Source organism: Plodia interpunctella, unplaced genomic scaffold (genome assembly GCF_027563975.2).
Source record: "Plodia interpunctella isolate USDA-ARS_2022_Savannah unplaced genomic scaffold, ilPloInte3.2 Pint_0, whole genome shotgun sequence".
Taxonomy (NCBI): Eukaryota; Metazoa; Arthropoda; class Insecta; order Lepidoptera; family Pyralidae; genus Plodia; species Plodia interpunctella.
This window is the reverse complement of record NW_026525650.1, coordinates 67,501-70,000: the sequence shown is the minus strand read 5'-3', so window position 1 is coordinate 70,000 and position 2,500 is coordinate 67,501. Positions and strand designations below refer to the sequence as shown.

Here is a 2,500-nt window from a genome sequence, read left to right as displayed (position 1 = left end):
GGCATCACAGACCTGTTATTGCTCAATCTCGTGCGGCTCGAAGCCGCCGGTCCCTCTAAGAAGAATTTTAATACGCCGCCAGTGAGTTGCGCGACCGAAGCCGCGCACACCTAAATGGCGACGCCTATTTAGCAGGCTAGAGTCTCGTTCGTTACCGGAATTAACCAGACAAATCGCTCCACCAACTAAGAACGGCCATGCACCACCACCCACCGAATCAAGAAAGAGCTGTTAATCTGTCAATCCTTCCGGTGTCCGGGCCTGGTGAGATTTCCCGTGTTGAGTCAAATTAAGCCGCAGGCTCCACTCCTGGTGGTGCCCTTCCGTCAATTCCTTTAAGTTTCAGCTTTGCAACCATACTCCCCCCGGAGTCCAAAATCTTTGGTTTCCCGGAAGCTGCCCGCCGAGCCATTGTAGTAACGTCGGCGGATCGCTAGATGACATATTTACGGTTAGAACTAGGGCGGTATCTAATCGCCTTCGAACCTCTAACTTTCGTTCTTGATTGATGAAAACACCTTTGGCAAATGCTTTCGCTGATGTTCGTCTTGCGACGATCCAAGAATTTCACCTCTAACGTCGCAATACGAATGCCCCCAGTTATCCCTATTAATCATTACCTCGGAGTTCTGAAAACCAACAAAATAGAACCGAGATCATATTCTATTATTCCATGCACGAAATATTCAAGCAGCATTTTGAGCCCGCTTTGAGCACTCTAATTTGTTCAAAGTAAAATTGTCGGCCCACCTCGACACTCACTGAAGAGCATCGCGATAGGATTTTGATATTGAACCGGTGTTTTACCACCGATTCACCGACGATATGCTCCGCAAACGTGTCAGTATCACCGCGGATGCGGTGCACCGACAGCGCGGCGCACAAATGCAACTACGAGCTTTTTAACCGCAACAATTTTAGTATACGCTATTGGAGCTGGAATTACCGCGGCTGCTGGCACCAGACTTGCCCTCCAATTGTTCCTCGTTAAAATATTTAAAGTGTACTCATTCCGATTACGAGGCCTCGTAAGAGTCCCGTATCGTTATTTTTCGTCACTACCTCCCCGTGCCGGGAGTGGGTAATTTGCGCGCCTGCTGCCTTCCTTGGATGTGGTAGCCGTTTCTCAGGCTCCCTCTCCGGAATCGAACCCTGATTCCCCGTTACCCGTGACAACCATGGTAGTCGCAGAAACTACCATCGAAAGTTGATAAGGCAGACATTTGAAAGATGCGTCGCCGGTACTGGACCATGCGATCGGCAAAAGTTATCCAGATTCATCAAAATTAACGACTTCGAGCGCGAGTCCGCACCCACCGTCGATTGGTTTTGATCTAATAAAAGCACTCATCCCATCACTGGTCAGAGTTCTGATTGCATGTATTAGCTCTAGAATTACCACAGTTATCCAAGTAACTGAGTAAGATCTAAGGAACCAAAACTGATATATTGAGCCATTCGCGGTATCGCCTTAATACGGCTTGCACTGAGACATGCATGGCTTAATCTTTGAGACAAGCATATAACTACTGGCAGGATCAACCAGGGAGCTAACAAAAAGCGCGCGAGCGCGCTCTCTAGTCAGCGTGTGTGTGTGTGTGTGAACACAACACAGTGAAACGCCGCGTCTCGTCCGAAGACCGGACGAGAGCGGCGCGTGCATCTTCCTACTACTCATTCTCCTCCGTTATAGGGAAAGAGAGCGAAGCGAGAGAGCACTGTGGAGTTTTGTGTTTATTTTATAAACACGGGGTCGAGAGAGACCTCAACCGAAAGTTCGCTAATAGACGCGACGCTTTGTAAACATCGTTACGTTTTTCACATATAGTGAAAGCGTACGCATTCACGTCAGAACACCCGGTGTCGGTGGGGCCAGAAACACAAGTCGTACGAACGAAGGGTCCTCGGTATACGATTATTTTATATTTTATAGTGGTGGTGTTGTGTGGGAGAAGAGAGAACGCCCCGCCGCCGGTGGCAGTGTGGCTAACAGCGGAGGAGACGTTTCTCTTTAACCCGGTAATTTTTGTTTGGTGGTCGGCGACGCGCACTACCCGCACGGCAATAACTACCGTGAGGCCTGTGGGACACGTCACCTTGATCGACCTAGTCGGACGGATGAGCATTGGTATCAAAAAACGCACACCGTGTGTCCGTCGGTCGACAGTGAGGGCGAAAACGACAAACTCTCCATTAAACATAAAACACATACACAACAAACGACGTACACTTTTTTAAACACTAAACCCAGCAAGAGTTTGTTTCGTTTGTCAGTCTGTCTCTAATATTACAACATACACAACACACACAACAACAACACACATTGCAGCGTATCGTAAAAAAATATACAACACACCACACACAACACCGCCGTATGTGTATATAAATATATAAAAGTTATAATATAGAAACAAATTAACAAGCACGCAACATCACACAGAGCACGTCACCTATTGGATGATTTTGTATGTAAAAGGAGAGTTGGTATCGTTATCAGAAA

General features: G+C 47.5%; 1 non-coding gene across 1 annotated transcript in view; it reads right to left on the bottom strand.

Moving 5' to 3' along the window:
* LOC128682682 (small subunit ribosomal RNA) overlaps positions 1-1,549 on the bottom strand; it is a 1,908-nt gene extending 359 nt beyond the window's left edge. The window contains exon 1 of the ribosomal RNA XR_008406163.1: positions 1-1,549. This exon is cut by the window's left edge and continues 359 nt beyond it. This is a non-coding gene — a ribosomal RNA (small subunit ribosomal RNA).
* Between the last annotated feature and the right edge of the window lie 951 nt (positions 1,550-2,500).